This window comes from Pleurodeles waltl, chromosome 2_2 (genome assembly GCF_031143425.1).
Source record: "Pleurodeles waltl isolate 20211129_DDA chromosome 2_2, aPleWal1.hap1.20221129, whole genome shotgun sequence".
Classification (NCBI taxonomy): Eukaryota; Metazoa; Chordata; class Amphibia; order Caudata; family Salamandridae; genus Pleurodeles; species Pleurodeles waltl.
The window spans coordinates 161921012-161944230 of record NC_090439.1 but is presented as its reverse complement, the minus strand read 5'-3'; positions in this window follow the sequence as shown (position 1 = coordinate 161944230).

Genomic DNA, 23219 nt, shown 5'->3' with positions numbered 1-23219 from the left:
CTCGATTGTTTCCGTGCCACTGTAATTCTTGAACGCCTTCAACAACCTCTCATAGTAACTATGAATCGATTCTTTAGCCTCTTGGGCAGTTCGATTAATCTTCTGCCAATCCACATTTTTCGCGGCCACCTTCGTCTTCAAATGCTCAATCACCTTATAGTACAAACTCATCACCATAGGTGATGGTGCACCCGTCTCTCTGTCTCTCTCTGGTTCACTTGTCGGCCAACCTACAGCTCTTTTGCAATCCTCCCACAAATCTGCCGGAACCACAATCTCAAAAAGAGTGTTCAGGTCTTCCCAGAGACATTTTGCAAGCTTCACAAACCTATCAGTCTGTTGATACCATTCAATCGGCTTCTCTCTCAGTTTGGGAAAATCATCCGTAAATGACTGAATGTCGCTTCTGTGCCATGGTACATGTATTAATTTTCCACCTGCTGTCTCCCTCATTGGTAACATGGTTACTGTCTCGCTGCTCTGCGGTCTTTTCTCGTTGTGCTCTGTAGCACTGTCCCTCCTCTTATCCTTCCTCTTTACCCACCTACTTTCCCACTTGTCTAAGCACCTCCACACTTGGACACTCTGCAACAATTCCCTAAGGTGTGCCTTCATACCTGCTGACCTCATGTGTTCAAAATCTGTGGTCCCAAAATCCAACCTATAGCTCCTGCTCAAGTGTTTCGTCTTGCCTATGTCAATCCCGTTTCTGTCCGCTACTTCCTGTAAACTTTTATGTACCCTGTTCACTTCTTTCGTGATCTTTGGACATTGATACCTCAGCTCCTCTTCCGTGTAGGATTCTAACCTATTCACACCCATATTCCCTTCCACCAATTCTTGTGCTTCCATGTTCAGCCTCATCCTATTCAAGTAATCTTCTCCTTTCCCACTGGCTGAACTTTGTGTGGAATTTAAACTGTTGAACCACTGTGTCAGCTGTTGCGCATTTACCCCATCAGTGTAGCATTCACATCGACTGCCATTGATGGTTGCGGCAACTTTTCAGTATTCGATGTTAAAGGTATTATCAGTGGGGGGCTCGACCTCACCAGTGTAGACTGAGCACATATGGGACTAAACTCCATCAAGGATCCAGATCCATTTGGCTGAGCCGCTATAGGAGTTATCCCTGGAGTGTTCTCTATGCACCTCCTCTCCGTCCCATTCTGCTGCATTGATCCCTGACTGCTCATGCCTAAGTTAGGCTGACTGTACAGAGGTACCGGTGGACCTACAGTAATGGGTAGTGATATCGCGTCTGGGTTCTGTCCATTTCCCATGTTCTGAGGCATGTTCATCCCCATACTATGGGTCATCATTGCCGGCATGCCCATCTGACTCCCCGTCATCTGAGCATGTGCGTTTCCTCCCTGCATCTGCTTTTGAGGCATCATAAACTGAGTTGATTCAGCCTGTATCATTGTTGGATTGTGACCATTCTGTACTCCCCTTACTGTTTGTTCTAGAACCATTCCTCCACTATTGTCACTGCTTTAGTACCCTGGCATCTGCGGTTGATAATTTTCTGCTGGTTTCATTATGGGCACATCTGGATATATTCTCCTAACCTGTGGTATCTGCGGGGTGAACAGTAAACTCGGGTCCTTAGATCCCGATGGCGCTCCTGAACTCTGGGTTTCACTGTTCTGTACCGGTACTGGAGGGGCAGAACTGGTACTTGGACCTTGTCCATTCTCCGCATAAGGTGGTGGACGGTCGTTCAGCAATTGCATTATTAACTCCTCATCCTCTAACTCCTCTTCTCTTCTCAATTTTTCCTCGTCCTCTCTATCCTTGGAACACTTCCTGTCTGTCTTACAGGTAGCTTTCTTACCTGTCTCCTCTTCTTCCTTAGTAATTGCGGGAAACAATTTTATTCCCTGCAATACATCTGACCTCCACACCTTCTGCGCATTATCCCACCTAGCATCCGCTAGTGTCTTTTCTACCTTCCTCATCCTTGTTTCAAACTTATTCTTCTGTTGCTGTCTAGCCATTAATTCCCAGATTGCTAGAGCCTCAAACTGTGCTGGCCTTGGAGGCACCTTCATGTCGTACATCGTGAATCTCAAATTCTCTAGAATCCTTATATTGAATGTCCCATGTATCGGGAACGCTACGCTCCCATGTTTCTCTGTCAGTTTGTGCCATTGCTTTAGCCAAAGACACGGAGCTACCCCTTTTTCCTCCATTACAATGTAAGCTGGAGTACCTTCGGGCGGCGTCTCCTCTCCTACGCTCGCTTTAATGTAAGACTCCCTCTTCATCGCACTCCTAAATGCTTTAAGGAATTTCATTTTCTCGTCTTTTATTTCACAAAGTTGATGATCAATAGGTCACTTTTATTCCACAAAATTTGTAATCAATAGGTGACTTTAATTCCCGGAATACTCTTCGCTTGCCTTTCCCCTTCCAATCGAGCCCCACGGACTGCGTCCAATCCGTGCGTGACCCTTCTCTCCAACCAACCTATCCCAGCGCGGCTCCTAGTGACGTCACACTCACACACACTGCGGCTGACAAAGCCTCGCGGCTAGTCTTCCTTCACTCACCTCCTCCAGTAACAACTTCTTGCATGTATCGCGAGCTACTAAAAAATAAAACAGATCTGTCGGTTTACTACAGGAAGGGTAACACAATCGCTTCAGGACCTTAGGGACCTTTCACTAGCCTCGGCCGCTATTCCGTCTTTCTCAGTCCCCACGTTCGCAAGCAAATCTGACCTGCAGATCTACTCTCAACTTGTCAATGATCTGTTCTAGTGCACTTAGAATCTTGTCAAAGCCCGAAGTCGAAGTTTCTTTCACTCCCTAACACACGTACCGACTCGTTGACCACGCCCGATCAACCTACTAAACCGCCCAGACCACAACATGGATCAACACACTCCGGAGTCTCTTGACCTCGCAGGGCCCGTCTCAACAACAACAACCACGTGGACCTTTTTATGCACAAAGCGCCAGACGCACATGAAGTTCGACGACTTCCCTACTCTCACACTCGGAGCCGCACCTCCGCTATTTCTATGAAGTTCGACGACTTCTCTACTTCTACACTCGGAGTCGCACCTCCGCTATCCTCAAAAAAAGAAAAAAAATCCTCGCAACCTTTTCACACACCCTGCGGCAATAAGCTGTGCAAGCGCAGAACCCTAACATCACTCATACCATCACTAGTACTGCCAACGCTGTTTCCACACCTCCGTTCTTTCCATTCGCAAGCTCCGAGATCCCGGGAAAGTCGCGGTGGACCTAGCCCATCATCATTCTGTCAATCTATTTTTATCCAAAAAAAATCTAATTCAACTTCTCGAGTGGGGTCCCAAAATGCATACCCGTTAATCCAACACCATGTACTCTAATAGTACAGGGTCCCAAAAGACGAAACCGTCCTCTGCTACCATCTACTGATAGAGCGAACCGCAGTAACAATTTACCTGTGTTCGGACGCTCTTTAGGCCGATGAATCTTTTGACTAAGTGGGAACTCTCTGTACTCTTAATCGATCAGTCGCATCAAATCAATAATCAATAACGAACATAAGCAATACTTTGATCAACATAACACCTAATGATTAATCCAGAATACATTTCGGCGAACCCTGACCTTTCAGCCAGGAATAACCACACCAGTTTATTGCAAAGTTAGTGAATTTATTTCCCTATATTAACAAAGCTAACACAATATAAATGTGTCTCAACACCAAATGATAAACATAAATGAACATTAATAGCTGTCCATAACGTCGAAACAAGTGTAATCTATGTAGCATTTGAATCACAAGGCATTCGATAATGGCAATGCAAAGCACTAATACGATATTCTGTAATGGGCTAATTGCGTACATTTAGTCAGCATAACAAGATCTCAAATTGCATCGTGCGATATATGGAATCCTCATCTAACCTCAAATTAGCATCGGCATGTGGGACTTCATGCAAAAACAATTTAGCAACATAAATTTAGAAAACTCCTAGCTAGGGCTCTTATCAAAATCAGCAGTTGGTTACCTAAAAGAAACACAATGCAATTTTACAATTTCCTTTCATATTTACCAATTACGATCAGCGTACAAGGAAGTCTTCGTCTCACAGGTACCGTTTCTCGATCAGCATGGGACGGGACAAAGGGGCAGGGGTGAACGGGGCAATTGCCTCACGGCGGCAAGGTAGAACTACTACTACTTCATGCAAAGGGCATTTCAAAGTTAAAGTCTCTAGGGCAAGAATCATTAAAGTCTCTTTCTCTCGATTAGAGAAAGCATCAAAAGTCTCTCAAAATGGCGTCGCAGCAAAGTGGGCCATAATAGCTACGAAGTCTGCAAAATGGCGGGTATCGAGCTGGTAATGGCTGATAATCGCGCCCTTCTTCTCGTGCACCTGGGTTTTATAGACAACAGTTCGAATCCAGTAGGGACTCCATTGGAGGGTTCATAGGTTAGCTTCAAATTGTCCAATAAAAAACGACAGTTCTCAAGCTTTTACTTAAGCATACATTATCCTTGGAGATTGGTACGCAAATCACAACATTGTCTACCAATTAGCTCACTTTCAGAGCCTCCATTGTCCGCACCTGCAAGTCGACCTTGAATTAAAGAGAAAATATGCCAGGCTGGCACGAAACTTTAAGATAAGCATGTGAACAGTTTCTGTGGAAAAATACAGCTTCAAGCAGAAATACACGTTTAATAGCACATTGGAAAAATACGAACATCTAAACCGTGAGACCAGGCCACTAGGCCAAAGCCTCCTCTAAAGTAATGCTAAGCTAACGTAGTTCGAACAAGCAAATCGTAGCACACGTTTATGATTATGTCGGATTAGTGCAATTCTAATACACCACGTTATATAAAGCACGCGTATAAATGTTGGCAAACTACTCTGAGGGCACATTTTGTCCCCGTACAATCTTTATTAATTCGGTTAATGTCACACACGATTATTTCACACTACGTTTATGCGTTAATAAATCAAAACCTTCATTTTCTGCTTCATCAGTACCAACTGCAATTTTGATAGGGCCCAAGCTAGAAGTTTTCCAAATTGCGTTGACTAAATTCGTTCTGCATGAAGCCCCACATGCCAATGCTAATTAGAGGTTAGTCGAGGTATTCACTTGACACACCATGTTGAATTGAAATCTTGTTATGCTAATCGATGTATGCAATTAGTCAAATTCAATTACTCATATTAGTGATTTGTATTGCCGTAACCGAGTGCAATATAGATTGCGTTTCTTCCGCCGTTATGGACAGCTAGTAATGTTCGTATACATATATCATTTGATTTTGAGACTCATATATATCGTTTTAGCTTTGTTAATATAGGGAAATAAACTCATTAACTTTCAATAAACTGGTGTGGTTATTCATGACTGAAAGGTCATGTTGCGTCGAAATACCAACTGTTAGTGATTCCTAATGTGTTATTCTGATCTAGAAATAGAGTATTGAGTACCGATTACAATAGTTATTGATTATTGATTTAAGTGACCCAACTATTTTAGGATGAGGAGAGCCCAACTCGGCTAAAAGGTTCACCGACCTCCAACGTGTCCAGGTACAGGTAATTTATAAGGGCTGGACGCGTTATCACAAGCACCAGCCTTGAGGCCACCGCCTTCAATCGCTGGGCACCGCCATCTTGCAGGTCTCTGCGGCTCTCTGCTCCCAGGCCGCTCTCGATTGCACAGCTGGCTCTGTCCATCCACCTGTCAGCGCTGCACCCTCTGCAACTTGCCCTCTCAGTCAGGGGGCATGGGAGTACTTATTAGGGTGTATCAAGGGGCTGGCAGCCAAGTTTTCCAATGGCGGGGTCTGAGGGACGGTGAGGCACGTCCTATCCAACAACCATCCCATTCATGCCCCCAGGGAGATGTCTTCACATCATATGTTGGCCAGCTGAGGGATTGATTTAAAAAGAGATAAAATGTATGATCTGTTTAGAGTGTAATATGTATCGGGGTCCGCAAAGATATCTACCAATTGGAGAACCCACTCCCCTAACTCAGAAGGGCTAACTACTGATCCCTTACCTCACCTCTGATCAGCCTCTGGCCTAAAGGGCTCTGCTCCAACATTCATGGGAAATAACTCCTTACCCAGTGCTTTAAATGGAAAAATAGAAGTGCAGGTACTCTGTACCAGAGTACCTGCTTGTTTCTGAGAAGTGCCGGTACTCTCCAATTAAAAGTGTTACGTTTTTCTTGAGATATGCCGGTACTCTCCCTCTCAAAATAAATAGTGCCGGTACTCAGTACCGGAGAGTACCGGCCCATTTAAAGCACTGTCCTTACCATAAATGGGCTCAGATCTATCCTGGCCTATCTGCTTGGACTTATACTGAGAGCAGGCATTCCCCCTTACTACTTCAGAAGGAATAGGGGGCAGAGGTCAAAGAACGGATCCATCGACGACTTCAACAGTACCCTTATCTACTAGTAGTTGCCCAGCGAGGGCCTCTGCTTGCAAATCTATCATAGGAAACTTATCCCTACTCGTACTTCTTTTGGTTAACCTTGGTATATTTATTTGTTTCTTTCTTATGCCAGGCTTAATAGCAGATTCCTATTTATTAGGTGCCTATTTTACCTTTTTAGATTTTTTAAATATGGGGAAGACTTCACTATTTTTCCCTGAGACCTGTAAGTGCCACCTCTTTATTAGAGACCTCAAGTATAGGAGAATCTTGTTCTTTAAAAATGAGTTCCAAATCAGATAGATCAGCTGACACCTCACACTTATTGGCCCTACATGTGGCACTTAATCCCAGGACCCCCCCGCCACTCGCACACCTACCTCCTGACAGCTTGATGCAGATTTTATTACACAACTCGAAATACGATCACCAACTGTTTTTAAAGGTAATTCCTTAAGTATAACTGATAGAATATCAAGATATGATCTGAGTTATCAGTGGATTTCTCCAGAAGGACAAAATAGATGACAAAATACTCAAGACTTTGAAATGATTTAGAAAAACACACAGAGCCTGATGAAATTTTAATGGGAGGATTCCACAACATATCAGGGGATGCAGAAGTGTTAGATAATACAGAATCTGTAAGACCAGGCATACTTGAGAACATTTCCAAATACTTTTTTTGTTGCTGAGGCGTTTCGGGCAATCATTCCAATCCCTTATTTCCTGCTGCTGAATCTGGATTAAAGGGTGAAATGTCCGGCAGAGTGTATTGCAGCACAATATAGGACTGTGAAGCCAGTGAGATGTGGGGGACTGTTTATTCCACTTTAGGACTACCCCTGGTGAGCAATCCTTCAAATAAATAGTTTCGCTCATGTGATAGATCGCATGATCTAATTGACCTTGTGCTTCGTCGGAGGTGTGGGGTTTGCACAAGACCTAAACGAACGCAGACTGCAGATTTTAAACTCGTGCCTTCACAGACATTTTTGTCTGCGCCGCTACTGAACTGGAATGACAAAGTTATTCCACTTCCTTTCACGACTCCCAGATGCGGAGCTCTGTTTCTTAGTGGATTGGATTTTGTTTTTTGGCAAAATCTAGTGAAACCAACTCTGCCTGATCTAAGTTTTTTCACTGTCATAATTCCACCCAGAATGGTTAAAACAAAGGTCAAAACGAAGAAACAATAAAAATCAAATGAGTAAGGGAGATGGGATAATGCCAAGAAAGGGCGTAATCAAAAAGGGAACCAAAACCTGCAAGCCACACCGAATCCTAGATAGGCCCCTTCTGCAGAGATGAGCTCTTCCCTGCAACTGGGGCAACCGGAACCACTAATGCCCCTAGTGCAGCTAATGGTGGTTAATTTCCAAATACTTCCAGCAAAAACACCAGTTCAAATACACTCCCGTCAACTTCCAGCCCAGATTTAGAGGGTCTGCACCACAACGTTTTCCCTAGTAGACAGCCCCACCGCAATACTACGGGGAAGGGACACAAGCATACTTAGAGAACCAGTCCAAGTTTTACAGGAGCTTACGGGTCATTTACAGCACACAGATCGAATGGATTCGTCCACCACAAGACTAGACCAAACTAGACCAGATACAGGGGAGGACATGCGTTCCTTTCACACCCACAATCTTTGGTGCTGCCCTTGGGCATGTTTTACTGTGCTTGACAAATAGGAGTGTATTAGACTTGGCGTGGTCTCCCCTAACTTTTTACCTCTGTTTCCCAGGGTGTTGATGTGTGCTGGACTCTGTTTTTGCTGTTTTTGTTACTCTGGACACTTTATCAGTGCTATCCAGTGCTAAAGTGCAAGTGCTCCTATATAAAATGTGTATGTAATTGGCTTTCCACGATTGGCATATTTGATTTACTGGTAAGTCCCTAGTACAGTGCATTAAATGTCCCAGGGCCTGTAAAGCTAATGCTATTAGTGGGCCTGCAGCACTGGTTGTGCCACCCACATTAGTAGCCCTGTAAACATGGCTCAGACCTGCCACTGCAGTGTCTGTGTGTGCAGTTTCAAACTGCCAATCCGACTTGGCAAGTGTACCCACTTGTCAGGCCTAAACCTTCCCTTTTCTTACATGTAAGACACCCCTAAGGTAGGCCCTAGGTAATCCCATGGGCAGGGTGCAGTGTATGGTTAAGGTAGAACATATACTAATGTGTTTTATACCTGTATGTCCGGACAGTGAAATACTGCCAAATTGGCTTTTCACTGTTGCAAGGCCTATCTCTGTCATAGGTTAACATGGGGGGCTGCCTTTTAATATGATTAAAGCGTAGATTCCCTTTGGGAGCAGATAAACATGGAGTTTGGGGTCTCTGAACTCACAATTTAAAAATACATATTTTAGTAAAGTTGGTTTTGAGATTGTGTTTTGAAAATGCCACCTTTAGAAAGTAGGCATTTTCTTGCTTAAACCATTCTGTCACTCTGCCTGTTTGTGGATTCCCTGTCTGGGTTAGTTTGACAGTTGGGCTGTTTGCACCACTCTCTAGACAGTGACACAAAGGGAGCTGGGGTGTAGCCGGCATATCCTAATGAGCCATCTGTGCTAGGAGGGAGGAGAGGAGTGGTCACTTACACCTGAACGGGCTGTGGCTGCCCTCACACAATGCAGTCTACAACCCCCTGGTATATGTCTGGGGCCTGGGCAAGGCAGGATTTCACAAACAAGAGAGACTTTCTTTTGAAGTATGCCTACTTCAAAGGCAGAACTACTGGGTATAAGAAAGGCACCCAAAACCCCTGAAAATTAGATCACTTCTGGAAACCAAGAGGAACTTCTGCCTGGAGAAGAGCTAAAGAGCGGAGGAGAAGTGCTGCCCTGCCTGTGACTGTGCTTTGTGGAGCTATCCTGCAGTTGCTGCTTCTGCCTGTGCAAAGGGGACAAAGACTGGACTTTGTTGTGCATTCATGCTTGAGAAGAAATCTTGAAGGGCTTGACCTGAGCTTGCCTCCTGTTGTTGAAGTCTCAGAGCCATCAAAGACTTCCCCTCCAAGCACCTGGACTCTCTGCTAAGACTCCTGCCCTGCCAAGTGGTGCCCTATCCAGTTCCTGGGGCCTTTAAAGGTAAAGCTGGCAGACCAAGACTGAAAATCCACACACAGACTGCTGTGCAGGGAAATTTTTGATGCACCTCCTGAGGCACGGCTGGGAAACGATGCAGTGCCGGCTTTGGGGCTGAAATCTATGTTCCACCTGTATTGCGGCTGGAATATCGACGCACGCGGCTGGAGAAACGACGCGCAACACCCGCTGACGGAGACTAATATCGTCGCAACCTACACAGCACGGTTTTCTGATACCGTGCGTCAGGATTTTTGATGAAACATCGTTGGGCATAGAAAAATTACGCAAAGCCTGCCCAGACCCGAGGCGCTTCTCCGGATCGACGCATCACTCTCCTGTGGAGAGAAGAAACTATGCACGCCAACCCGACTGGAGGAGGAATGACGCACGGTCTTGCTTGTGGGTGAGCAATCGACGTATCGCTGCCCTTTTCTGATGCACTGCCCATGCGGTGTTACTTTGGCGCTTCCCAGGTACTTTTGAACGCTAACAGAGTTATTACTGTTTTCTCAAGAATTTAAGACTCTTGCTTTTTAAATTCATATCTTGACTTGTGTATGTTGGATTTTTGTCATTTTGGCCTTGTTTGTTTAGATAAATATCACCTATTTTTCTAAACCTGTGTTGTGTCATTTTATAGTGTTTTTACTGAGTTACCATGTGAGTTGGTACAAATATTTCACACCTAGACTCTGCAGTTAAGTCTGCCTGCTCGTGCCAAGCTCCCAAGGGGGTGAGTGGGAGTTAGCTGAGGGTGATTCTCCTTTACCCTGACAAGAGTGAGGGTCCTTGCATGGACAGGGGGTAACCTGACTGCCAACTAAAGACCCCAACTCTAACAGAGTGAATTACTAGAAATGGAGATTTAGAGGTCGCAAAGTGCATATCTGTGGAATGCTTAAACAGTAAATGGTAACAATCGTAACTGTCTCCTTGCACTCCGTCGTAATCAGGGTGCATTCAGAACAACAACTATAAAGAACCATAAGATGTGTAAAATACGTTGTTGACTTAACACACCAATACTATATGCTGTAAACTTTAGTCTGAGAGAGAGGCAATTCCTGCAAGCATGTGAAACACTTCATCCAATTTTGCCCTCAATTACTTATGCTGTGACTTATGCCGGGCAGTGAGGGAGGGCAATTGCAACTCCCTGATCACTTGACCAGACCCAAGTGTGGGCGAGCACACAGCTGTGAGCAAGCTGCACCACGGACCTAGCCGAGCTGCCTCTGCCCCCTGCAGGCTCAAACCTCAGGAAAAGCTAAGCTCTTCCTCACAACCTTAGCCGTGTCCATTCTAGTGTGGAGAATTGCCACTGCCCCCTGCCAACTCGTAGTCTCTGACTGGTCCTGACTGTTCTAAAATGCTGTTTTATTTCCAACCAGCCCTTCATGCCATCACTGTCCGTCTCTCACCTCTGCAAACCTCTGCAAACTGCTTGCCTGGTGCGTGTTGCGGGGGTGAAGCATGAGCCTTCAGATGTCCTCAGAGGGCTGACTTGCCACTAAGTTATGGGGGGGCTGACTTGCCAACCCAGCAAAAAAGTCTGTGCAAATTTCAGTGGCACTCGGATGAATATCAGAGGGCAAAACGGGGACAAATCAGAGTTCACCCCTTGAGCGTCAGGCTTCTGAAACTTGCAGCTATGAATCTCCAGATGCCACGGAGAAGCGAGGCAGTGAAGTGGTGAGGCGGAGCTGGAGTGGCAACTTGTGGTAACCTGAGCGAAGGTCAACCTTTGAGAACCACTTTGCTCTGTTGAGCTCTCTCAGAATGTCATTGACTGTGGGGGTCAGATGGCGTTAACATTTGACTGAGACTTTTGGGAGCCTCATGTCCACACAAATGCTGTTGTTCTGTTTCTTTGCTACCACAATTGGAGATAACCAAGGTGTCGGCCATTCACATTTTCAATAATACCAGCTCAAGCTTTTCTAGCTCCTCTTCTACCTTCGGCTGGCGGTGGAAGTGCTATGCATCCATGCTGCAGGACTACAGGTTGTATAATTTGATCAATGTGCAGCTTTACTTCTTTGCCTTTTAAGAAAGAAATCCCCTTAAAAACATCTTTGAACTCAGCAAGGATGTTCAATTGCTCTTCCATTTGTATTCCGAGTACAGAGGAGATCAGGTTCAGGGTTTCAGCCGTACGGCTACTGACCAGCATACTGTCACCTCAGTCGGCCACGTAGATGGTGATGTCAATGCTCACTTCTCCATGGGACACTGACAACTTTAAACCCCTGGGCATAGGTAGGGGGTTATGACTATGCATATGCAAAATCTCTCAGTCTGGCCTTGTTGAGAAGCTGGGGCTTCGCTAGTGCATGGTAGGTGTTGGCAAACATGAAGTCTTGGAGGCTCCCGTGTCAACTGTTGTGGTGATGGTGTGGGGTACCACTCATTCGATCAATCAGTCATTGCTTGTAAAGTTGGGGTTTCAAGACACTGTGTGGGGGGGGAGAAAGTGTAGCGTTCACCAGTGAGGTGGTGCTTTAAAAAGCTGTGTATTCAGTTCCTTCATGAAGCTCAGGAGGGAGGTGGTTTGTCAGATGTGGAGAGAAAGGGCATTCCAGCTGGTGGCTTCGAGGTAGAAAAAGGAGCATCCTCCTGTTCTGGTTTTCCTGATGCGGGGTACTTCTGCGAGAGAGAGCTGGGATGAGTGTTGGGGCCTGTGGGGTACACAGAGGTTGAGTTGCTGGTTCAGGTAGTCTAGTCCGGTGTTCTGGAGGACTTTGTGTGCATGGGTGAGGATCTTGAAGGTGATTCTTTTCTCTATGGGAAGCCGGTGCAGTGTACGCAGGTGTTGCAAGATGTGGCAGTGTCGAGATAGGTCGAGGACCTGTCTGGCAGGAGCATTCTGGATGTTTTGTAGTTTGCGGGTGAGTTTCTTGCTGATTCTGACGTAGAGTACGTTGCCATAGCCCAGTCTGCTGGTGATGAGGGTGTGTGTGACAGTCTTTTTATGTTCAAGGGGGATCTATTTGAAGGACTTGCGGAGGAGGCGGAGGGTGCGGAAGCAGGTGGAGGTGTCTGAGTTGATTTGATGGTTCATGCTGAGATTGGAGTCCAGGATGATCCCGGGGTTGCGGGCTTGGCTGGTGGGGGTGGGCGGGTTTCCGAGGGTGGGTGGCCATCCAGGAGTCGTTCCACATGTTGGGTTGGGGGCCCATGAAGAGTACTTCTGTCTTGTTTGCAGTCGCCAGCTGTTTCTCATCCAGTTGGCGACTGCTTCCATGCCTTCACGGAAGTTGTGTCTGGCTTTGTTGGGTTCACTGGAGAGGGAGAGGATGAGCTGGGTGTCGTCGGCGTAGGAGATGGTATTGATTCCATAGCTTCTGACAATGGTGGCTGGCGGTGCCATGTAGATGTTAACAGTGTGGGGCTGATGAAGGGGGCGAGTCTCACTCACTGAGTTCTGCCAGAGAGGAATGATTGGATCCAGTTGAGGGCCTTGTCTCTGATGCCAGCTTCGTAGAATCTTTGTATCAGGGTGTTATGGGAGACTGTGTCGAAGGCCGTCAAGAGGTCTAGTAGGATGAGTGCTCCCGTCTCTCCCTTGTCCAGCAGGGAGCAGCTTCAGTCTGTTGCGGTCAGGAGGGCTGTTTCAGTGCTTTGGTTTTTCCTGAATCCGGATTGGGAGATGTTGGGGATCTTGTGGTGTTCTATAAATGTGGCGATTTGGCTGTTGACCACTTTTTCTATGACTTTCGCAGGAAATGGGAGTAGGGAGATGGGCCTGAAGTTTTTGAGGTCGGTGGGGTCTGCCGAGGGTTTCTTGAAGAGGGGGTTGATCTCAGCATGTTTCCAGTCGTCTGGGAAAGTGGCGGCAGCTAGTGAGAGGTTGATGGTGAGGCGGAGCTTGGGGGCGATGGTGTCTGCGGCTGTGTTGAAAATGTGGTGGGGACATGGGTCTGTGGGGGCCCCGGAGTGTATGGACCTCATTGTTCTCAAAGTATCTTTGGTGGTGAAGGAGGTCCAGTTGGTGATTGTTGGTTTGTTGGTGTCAGGTTTTGGTAGAGGGGGTTCTGCGCGTAGGTTGTCCTTGTTGAAACTGTCATAGAAGCCTTGATTTTGTGGTGGAAGTAGGTGTTGAGTCTGTCACAGAGGTCCTGTGAGGGTGGGATGTCTGTTGTTTCACTGTTGGGTTGGGCAAACTCCTTGATGATGCTGAAGAGTTCCTTGCTGTTGTGTGCGTGTGAGGAGATTCTGTCTTGTATACCTTTGTTTCTGGTGTTTTGGATGAGTTGGTGGTGTACGGTGGTGGCTGCTCTGAGGTTGCTATGGGCTTCTGTGGATTTAGTGTTTCTCCAGATTTTCTTGAGGCGGCGACAAGTGCGTCTAGATTCTCAGAGTTCTGGGGTGAACCAACTGGCTTTCTTTGCGCGGGTGCTGTTTTTCTTTTTGAGGGGGCTATGGTTTTGGCGCAGTGGGCGATCCATTTGTGAAAGGTGCGTGCTGCGGTGTTTTGGTCATCGTTGTGTGCAATGGTGGGGGTGGCGTTGGCTAGGGCGGCGGTGAGCTGATCGTCATTGATTCTTGTCCAGTTTCGATGTGATGGTTGGTGTTGGAGTCTGATCACTGTGGGTGTGTTGAAGGTGAAATGGATGTATCAGTGGTCTGTCCATGGGAGTTCTGAGGTGTGACTGAAGGTAGCGGAGGTGAAGATGGGATCGAGGGTGTGTCTTGCTGAGTGTGTTGACTCCATCACGATCTGTCGGAGTCCTATGTTGTGGAGGTTGACCAGGAGGGAAGCGGTGTTGGTGTCTTGTACATTGTCGAGGTGGAAGTTGAGGTCTCCCAGTAGGGTGTATTTGGCGGCTGTGATGGCTTGTGGGGAGATGCAGTCTGCGATGGAGTCGGCGAAGGGAGCATGTGGTCTGGGAGGGCGGTAGATGAGGGTTCCCCTGATGGTGGATGTCGGGTTGGTATGTAGTTTGAAGTGGAGGTGTTTCATCAGGCTTATGCATTCTCCTGAGTCTTCGGAGTGTGTGTTCAGGCAGAGGTTGGACCTGTGGACGATGCGATTCCCCCCCTCCATGGCGATAGCAATGTCTGAGCCTGAGGTGATGTTGGTCCAGGTTTCAATGAGGAATGCAACGTCTGGGGTGGTACTGTCAAGGAGGTCCCAGATTTCGGTAGCATGTTTATGGAGGGAGCGGGTGTTGTGGAGAAGGCACTTCAAAGTTTTTCAGAGTCGGTGTGTTGTTGCGGGTGGGTTGTGCTGGGTCTAAGGTCTTGGTGGTGGTGTATGTTTGGCGGCATTGGAGGCAGCTGAAGGGTCCGTGGGTGTTAACTGGTGATGCTTGCTTGCAGTTTTTATTGCGTCCTGGGTTGAGGGTGATGAGTGCTGCTGACGTGTAGAGGCGGCGGGTGGCAGGACCAGTGGTCCTGGCGCTGTTCACGGTCGGGTCACGGATGGGCACAGATCGGCTTGCCTTAGGCGCGGCCACACATCGGCTGCCATTAAGTAGGGGCGGAGGAGAGTACAGCTGGGAGGCGGGAGTGGGAGATGGCGTGAAAAAGGGGGGGGCACAGGGGCACAAGCGGCGGGTGAATGAGAGAGAGGAGGGGGTGGGGCCATGGGGGCAGCAGCAGGGAGGAGCTTGAGAGAGAGGAGAGAGAGAGAGAGAGAGAAGCGAGAATGAGATAAGTGATGAGAAAAATGAGGAAATGATAGAGGAAAGCGCAGAAAGCGAGAGGCACAAAAACAGCACACTAAAAGAAAAAACGAGGAGAAAAGAGAAAAGAGGCAGAGGGCAGCCCAGTAGAAGAGCAGAGCTCTCCCACTTGACAGCAGGGATGAGGCACAGGCATAAGCCTGCAGGTGGAGGAGGGCTTCGAACTCTGGCCGAGGTCAGAGTTCAAGTCAGAGGGGCTTCACTTGCTGGTGGAACTACGTGGTGGCAGAGCAGTTCACTGACTAGGTCACTAGTATCTGGCACTGAAGAAGTGGGTGCTGTGTGGAGCGGGCAGGCCCAACTACATGTCCATGACTTCAGGCTCACTGGTGACCTCTAACACTGCATTAATCGTCTCTTTCGACGATTATTATATTTTTCTCAGGATGTGCACTTTCTGCCTTGTTTAGCCTGTGGGTTTGTCCTCCACAGTACCTGCATGATTTCTTAATTTCAGTTGGCCATTTTGGGGTGCCGGCGGTGCGCTATTGATGGCATTGACTGGTTCTGCTTTGATGATACTTTTGCAGTTTGAAGACACAAAGGCCCTCATTATGACATTGGCAGTAAGTCCAGCTTACCGCCATGCCGACTGCCACCAACATACCGTGACTGCAGCGGTATACTGCTATCTATATTATGACCCACACATAGCAATCTCTCACTATACAGACACACACAAGTCCGCCAGCCCAAAGGTCAGTGATAAACTGGCGGTACCAAAAGCCACACCGTTACGCCAACAGAACTACGCCCACAGCATTATGACCCACAAATCACTACGGCAGACATTCAACCGTGGTAAACCATTGGCGGTACATACTGCTGCGCTCAAAATACACACAACCTAACAAAACAACACTACATTGGTCAATTTAAACTACACACACCTGACACCCATACACACACCACACCCACAACACTATAAAACACACACACACATTACTCACATCCTTTTACAACTAACAAAAATTGCCACTAGAGAGAGATACAGCAAGACACCCACACAACCAGAGCCACAGAACACCATCACCCATACACCATCCACGCACCCCACAGCACACACCCTTACACACACCACTCACACTACACCCACAGCACCACAAAGACACCCCAGGTTCTCAGAGGAGGAGTTAAGGGTCATGGTGGAGGAAATCATCCGGGTAGAGCCACAGCTATTCGGATCAGAGGTGCAGCAGACATCCATCGCTAGGAAGATGGAGCTATGGCAGAGAATAGTGGACACGGTCAACACCGTGGGACAGCACCCCAGAACAAGGGACGACATCAGGAAGAGGTGGAATGATCTACGGGGGAAGGTGTGTTCCGTGGTAGCAAGACACCAGATGGCAGTACAGAGGACTGGCGTTGGACCTCCACCTCCTCCCCCACAATTAACAACATGGGAGGAGCAAGTCTTGGCAATACTGCATCCTGAGGGCTTGGCAGGAGTAGCAGGAGGACTGGACTCTGGTAAGTCAAATATTTACTACTTTCACCCCCCTACCTGCATGCCATCACATATCCCCACCCCTACCCTCACCCCCATCACCCCACCACCTCACATACACCCCACCATCACAACCCACCCATTCCAGTACACAGCACTGCATGCAACAACAATGCATGAGCACCACTCACAGCCCTGCATGGACACCCATCACCACAGCATGCACACTAGAGAGAATCACCTAGCCCACAAAATAACTACTCACACAGTGACAGGGAACTCACAACCATACAGGGCAACACACCCATGCACAAGATGTCACACGCAGAAACAATAACACTGCATTTACATCCCCACAGGTCCAACACCCAATGTCACTGGAGAGGACGTGCCAGCAACATCCAGTCCCCCCCAGAAGAGGCCCACAGTGATGACAGCAGCTCTGCTCGCCTGGATATGGATGACCAACCTGGCCCACCAGGGACCTCTGGACAGACATTTACCCAGGCACAGTCCCATACCACCACAGAGCCTCCCCCCTCAGGAAACACCACCACAGACCCATCTAGCAGGCCGATACCAATGTCCCCAGGACAAGTCAATCAGCAGTGTGTCCACTACTACCGGGACCCCAGGACGCCCCACAAACACAGGAAGATCAGGGACCTGGGGTCAGTGGCAATGGGCACAGGGCTCAGGGGACAGAGGCACAGGACAACAGGGAAACTGGGAGGACTGCTGTGCGACAGGGGGAGGACAGGCCCAGGGAACCGACTCTCCACGAGGCACTCAGCAACATCCTGGGAGCATTCCACCATTCCCAGGAGACGATGGGCCAGATACTAGTCAAGTTGCAGGAGACCCAGCGGCTGCAGGAGGGACAATACCTGGGGATCAGGGAGGACCTAAGGGACATCCACACCACCCTGGTCACCATTGCAGGGGTGCTGGCAGACATGGCCAACACCATGAGGGAGGAAGTGGCACACCAACGGGCCCCTCACACTAGCCACAACGATGAACAGCCCTCCGCCCCTGCTGCTGCTAGTGGACAGGAGGCCCCGCCACAGGAAAAACAGGCCACCAGCACCCCGCAAGCGGAATGTAAAAAACTCTAAAGGGGTGATTTAATATTGAGGAAATGGCGCTCCCTCTCAAATTATCCCAATAATTATCCAAGCGGTGCCCTTGAATGGGAAATCCTCCCAAAAAACCCAGAATGATAACAACAACTCTTATCCAATATAACAGCACTCATCTGATATTCCAAATACAAAATACTTTGATAATTATAAATGTCCATAAATAAAACAGTCCTCCATATATTCAACCGTAATGTTCTTTATTCTTCTTGAATGTTCTTGTATCCAAAATTGCTCACATCACTGTCCCATTTTACCGTCCCAATCAACACGTGTTTCGTCTGGGGAATACCTCTTGACTTCTTCAGGACTTTTTACAACAAACAATTTCAATCCATACAATATAATTATGTTTTGAAATATAAATGTCAGTCTAATGACCCCTCACCATCCAATGTGACTTGATGTACAATCACATGTGAAAACCGTGATTCCAAACATTGTACAATAAAATACCAATTTCTAATTTACAAAACAACAAATCCCTATGTGCACACACCACTTCGTGTGAAGCCAGAATTGTATAACCCAATTATTAAAAAACGTAACCCCCTATAGACAGAATCAATACTTGAAAAACATGCTCTGTGACACAAACGGTCCCTGCGATCCAGGCAGAAGCCAGAGAACATTGCCAAGACCCCAGCCAGGAAATAACACTCTCCTGATTGTCACCCTTGTGTCCAACTCTGTCACCCTGTCCACCTTGAACTGCCATTGCTCCACTTCCTATGCCCCCTTGGACAATGCACTTGTGATACAAATAGACTGGACTTTATCCTGGACTCTCCTCCACCCTCCCCAGCCTATAGCAATACCCCATCCACTTATTAGCACATGAATAAACATCCTTGTAAAAAATACAAGTATTGAGTCTGTCAAGTGATTGAACTATGTATGCGTTTCACAATCTGTAGACATTGCAATTCAACTGTACAGTCATGTATACTTAGGTATGACCTGTAGTTTGCTGCAGTCAATACACCAGGAGCCAGAGTGGGGCACAGATATTTATGAATAGACATGTCAAAGGGTACAGTAAGTGGCCATAGTAGTGGGAACATCAGCCTGCCAGTGAAAACTTACAACACAAAACTGCAATGGTAGGTGAAGTTACAGTGTCTTACTTGTGTATCACTGGAAGTACTATCAAATGTTCTGTTGTCCACATCCTCATCCTCTGCCTCCTGTTTGTCACTGGACACAGGGTCCACTGCTGCCACACACCCATCTCCAGCCTCATCCTAATCCTCCTGCAGAAAAGGCACCTGGCGACGTAAGGCAAGGTTGTGCAACATGCGACAATGATCTGCCACACCTTCTTGGGTGAGTAGCACAGGGAACCACCTGTTAGATGGAGGCACTGAAACCTGGCCTTCAGGAGGCCAAAGGTTCGCTCTATAATTCTTTTTGTTTGACCATGTGCAACATGTTTGTAACATTACTGTGCCCTTGTCCTGGCATTCCTCACTGGAGTCAGTAGCCAGGAGAGGTTGGGGTAACCAGAGTCACCTGCAAATACTGAGGGATACCAGTTAGTCAGACACTAACCCTTAGGGCAAACCCCACACCCATATACCAACATCCACTGGGTGGAGACCATGGGCTCACCTATTAGCCACACCGGTGCCTCTGCAGTTGAGCCACCACATGTGGGATGCTGCTATTCCTCAGGATAAAGGCAGCATGCACAGACCCAGGATACTTTACACTCACATGGAAGATGTACTGGTCCGCCAGGCACGCTATCTGGACATTCATCGAGTGAAAGCTCTTTCGATTTCCGAACACCTGTTCATTTCTCCGGGGGGGGAGACAAAGGCAATATGTGTACCATCTATTGCCCAATAATGTTGGGAATATGTCCCATTGCATAGAAGTCAGCTTTCACTGTGACCAAATGCTCCACCTGGGAGAAAACGATGTAGTTGTGCATGTGTTTCATCAGGGCAGACAACACTCTGGTCAGCACTATTGAGAACATTGCCTGCAACATTCCTGCTGCCAAACCTACTGTCACTTGGAAGGAGCCAGTTGCCAAGAAATGGACTTGCACAAGAGGGGGGATCCCAGTGCGGTGACAGATAGCTGAGATCAGGTCTGGCGCCAATTGGGCACACAGCTCTTGGATTGTGGCCCTATCAAGTCTGTAGGTGAAGATAATGTGCCTGTCCTCCATTGTTGCCAAGTCCACCAGGGGCCTGTACACGGAGGGATGTCTCCATCTCTTATCCATCATCAGCAGTTGTAATCTAGAAGGCAAAACGATGAGCATCTGGTCAGTTTTCAAAATGTTCTAAATGTATAGCGCATTGCATGTTGTGACAGAAACAGTATGTTGATGATTAGCCTCAAAATGTGCCTGTTCATTTCTCCGGGGGTGGGGGGTACAAAGGCAATATGTATACCATCTATTGCCCCAATAATGTTGGGATATGTCCCATTGCATAGAAGTCAGCTTTCACTGTGACCAAATCCTCCACCTGGGGGAAAACGATATAGCTGTGCATGTGTTTCATCAGGGCAGACAACACTCTGGTCAGCACTATTGAGAACATTGCCTGCAACATTCCTGCTGCCAAACCTACTGTCACTTGGAAGGAGCCAGTTGCCAAGAAATGGAGCACAGATTGTGGCCCTATCAAGTCTGTAGGTGAGGATAATGTCCCTGTCCTCCATTGTTGCCAAGTCCACCAGGGGCCTGTACACGGAGGGATGTCTCCATCTCTTATCCATCCTCAGCGGTTGTAATCTAGGGGGCAAAACAATGAGCATCTGGTCAGTTTTCAACATTTCCTAAATGTACAGTGCATTGCATGTTGTGACAAAAACAGTATGTTGATGATTAGCCCCAAAATGTGCCTATGTGTGCTGTGACACAGTTAGGTGCCATGGCCTGCCCCCCTCCCTGAAATGGCGGGCGCCTGTCCTGTGTGGATGGACAGGTGGAAATGAGGTAATGACGCTGATGTTGTGCGCCGTTGTGGGACACGGTCGAGTACCGCCGTGCAACTCCTCATTGATTAACATTGGATCCCAATGGGTAAAAGTAGCCAATGGTGATGTATGTTGGCGGTGACGATACGCACCGCCGTGGACGTGACCGCCATTTTCTATCTGTTCACTCACTTGCTAACTGACCTTCAACAGGAGAGGACCTACACTGCAAGTGCTACTGTGACCTGTGTCTGGAACCAACCATGGCTCGTGTCACTGGGGAAAGGGCCCCTGCCTTCACCCCTGCGGAGTTGGAGAGACTAGTGGATGGGGTCCTACACACTACTGAATGCTGTATGGGCCTCCAGACCAACAGGTGAGTACACTGTGAGCACGATGCATGGTGCATGAATGCATGGAGAGCTGAATGTGAGGGCCTTGTGTAAGGTGGGGTGATTGAGGGGTCCTGGGCAGCGTGCTGCATGTAGGGTGGGCAATGTAGGTGCGTAAGAGGATGGGAGGGATATGGTGGGCCATGAGTGTAACAGGCCGGAAGGTATGACTGATACCTTTTTCTGTTTATTTCTCTGCAGGTAAGCGCTCATCAGAAAAAGGGTATATTGTGTGCCATCGCCAAGGACGTGCGAAACCTGGGGGTCTATGGCAGGCAGAACACCCACTGTCACAAACGGTGGGAGGATCTGAGACGCTGAGCATGGAAGATGGCAGAGGCCTAGCTGGAGATGGTCTCCCATTGAAGAAGGGGTGCCTGTCGAACCTTGATCCCCCTGATGTTCCGCATACTGGCGGTGGCCTATCCGGAGCTGGATGGGTTCTTGAGGGCATCACAGCAGCCACAAGGGGGTGAGTACAGTTCCCAATATACTGCTTGCACGTTGTGGGGTGGTCTCTGGGTGGGGGATGTGTACCTGTTGGGGCCCCAAGGCCAGGCCAGGCCAGACATTGCAGGGTAGGTTCGATGTTGGGCAGGAGCTGATGAACTCCACCTCCAAACAAGCTAGTGGGCATCCACTACTGGGCAGCGCTCTGTGGGTGTCAGGTATGCTGCAACTGGTGTTAGGTATTACTGTCCATGGCCTGGTGACTAGCATTGTGACTGGTAGTGCATTGCCTAGTGTGTAGGGCTGTTCCCTGTGTGTTGTGTACACCAACAGTGGTGTTGTTGCTGCCATTGACCAAGTGTATCCTCTGTCTCTTCCCCCACTTTTTGTTTTGTCATCCTGTCCTTCTGTGCATTAGCATCATCTAGCAGAGGAGCAGAGGCACTGGCGACGGAGGGAGCTGCATCCCACAGGGCCCAGGAAGCCGAATCCACCGACAGTGAGGGCACCAGTGGGACGGAGGGTGAGGGCAGCACCACGGCGGAGACAGGGTGGGACAGTTCTGAAAGTGATACCTTCTCCGATGGAAGCTCCCTAGTGGTAGCGGACAGCTCTGTGTCCACCCCAACTACAGGTACAGCCGCCACCCCCGTACCAGCACCACCCTCCCAGCAGCCCCTCAGCTTGTTTCTCGTGCCTGCTCACCCAGGAGGGTGGGCATCTCCTTTGCCCCAGGCACCTCAGGCCCTGCCCCAGTTAGCCCTGCTGCCCTGAGTGAGGAGGCTATTGACCTCCTGAGATCCATCTCTGTTGGGCAGTCAACCATAGTGAATGCCATCCAGGGCCTGGCAGGGCATTTGCAACATACAAATGCATTCCTGGAGGGCATTCACTCCGGCGTGGTGGCCCAACAGAGATCATTCCAGGCTCTGGCCTCCTCCGTGATGGCAGCCATTGTTCCTGTCTCTAACCTCCCCCCTCCAACTTCCTCTGCCCAGTCCAGTTCCCCTGAATCCTAACCTATCCCAAGCACACATTAGGACCAGCATGCACCCAACACAACACACAAGAGTGGTTCAGGTAAACACAGCACCACACATCATTCCACAGGCACTCACACAAACACCATCCAGATGCTGACATAACAACATCCACTGCCTCCACTGTGTCCCCCTTCTCCTCCCTCCAGGTAGCATCTCCACTCACACCTGCATGCACTACATCCACACCCACTGCCTCCATCACCATCGCGCCTATCACTGCACGCCCCTCACTGGCAGTCACCAACCCCACATCCATGCACATGTCCCCTGTGTCCTCTCCCACTGTGTCTGTGCCCCCTCCTCCCAAAGTACACAAATGCAAGCACTCAGACACCCAACAGCCATCCACCTCACAACAACTTCCAGCCCATGCACCTGCACCCAAACACAACAGACAGACACCTCCTGTAACCACTCCCTCTTCCTCCACTCCCAAACCTTCCCCCTCTTCCCAACCAGAGTCCCTAAGAAGCTTTTCCTCTCTGCCATTGACCTCTTCCCTACACTTCCCCCCGTCCTTCACGTCAGGCCAGGGTGGGCAATACCCAGGCTAGCACCTCAGCCACCCAGTCCACAGCCACTGTAGTTTGGGCAGCTACTGC